The sequence below is a fragment of the Oncorhynchus tshawytscha genome, unplaced genomic scaffold (assembly GCF_018296145.1).
Source record: "Oncorhynchus tshawytscha isolate Ot180627B unplaced genomic scaffold, Otsh_v2.0 Un_contig_8923_pilon_pilon, whole genome shotgun sequence".
Taxonomy (NCBI): Eukaryota; Metazoa; Chordata; class Actinopteri; order Salmoniformes; family Salmonidae; genus Oncorhynchus; species Oncorhynchus tshawytscha.
In genome coordinates, this window is record NW_024604663.1 from 981 (window position 1) to 2,105 (window position 1,125).

Consider the following 1,125-nt stretch of genomic DNA (forward strand, 5'->3'; position numbering starts at 1 on the left):
AAAAAAAAAAAAAGAAACAATTTTTCCATTCCCAGAAAGGGGGTGTAGCTCAGTGGTAGAGTGCATACTTTGCATGTATGAGGTCCTGTGTTCAATCCCCTGTTTCTCCATATTTTTTTGCAAAGACCCAACTTCTACTTTCCACAATGTTGAAATTCTAAGCAGGAAACAGAGATGTGTTAAATCATTTGGTCTTTTAATCTGAAGAACATGCGTTCAATCCCTGTTAGTACATTTATAGAACAGAAGTGGCATGGTTGCCAACTTTTATGGCATCATTTTCAAAAACTGAAGTTCATGTTTTCGATCCGTGTCCGTACCTGTTTTAAGAATTGCTGCTGTCATTTCATTGTAGTTTCAATGGAGTGGTGTATATATAAAGTACATTGTATTAATATTGCGTTTTATCTGCAAATTAAATGGGATGGATGCTCAGAGGGGGAGTGCTTGCTATATATGTATGAGGTCCTTTGTCCACTGAGTTTGTGTGCCAAATTCACATTTGCACAACTACTACTTTCCAGAATGTTGATATATATATATATATATATATAAATATATCTTGCAGCACAGAGTGGCATGGTGGCCAAGTGGTAAGGCGTCGGTCTCGTAAACCGAAGACCATGGGTTCAAATCCCATCTGTGCCTTTATAGAAAAAACTTCCAATTCCATGGAAATTTACATTCATTGGAGGACTTTGTATAAAAATCATGTTGTATCAATATTTGAACACAACTATTATATTAAGGGGAAGTGTCTCTGTAAATTTACATTCATTGGAGGACTTTGTATAAAAATCATGTTGTATCAATATTTGAACACAACTATTATATTAAGGGGAAGTGTCTCTACGATAGAGCCACTTTACATCTTTGCTGTCCTACAGTATTCCCCAACTTGTCTTTTGAGAGTATTCACTTGTTAAATGAGCTTTTGCACAACTGACTAGAACCAAAACATTTGATCATATTACTCCAGTGCTAGCCTCTCTACACTGGCTTCCTGTCAAAGCAAGGGCTGATTTCAAGGTTTTACTGCTAACCTACAAAGCATTACATGGGCTTGCTCCTACCTATCTCTCTGATTTGGTCCTGCCGTACATACCTACACGTACGCTACGGTCA

General features: G+C 37.2%; 1 non-coding gene across 1 annotated transcript; it reads left to right on the forward strand.

Annotated features, from left to right (window-relative positions):
• Positions 1–576: 576 nt before the first annotated feature.
• On the forward strand, positions 577–648 carry trnat-cgu. The gene has a single exon. It is a non-coding gene; the product is annotated as a tRNA-Thr (tRNA).
• The last annotated feature ends 477 nt before the right edge of the window (positions 649–1,125 follow it).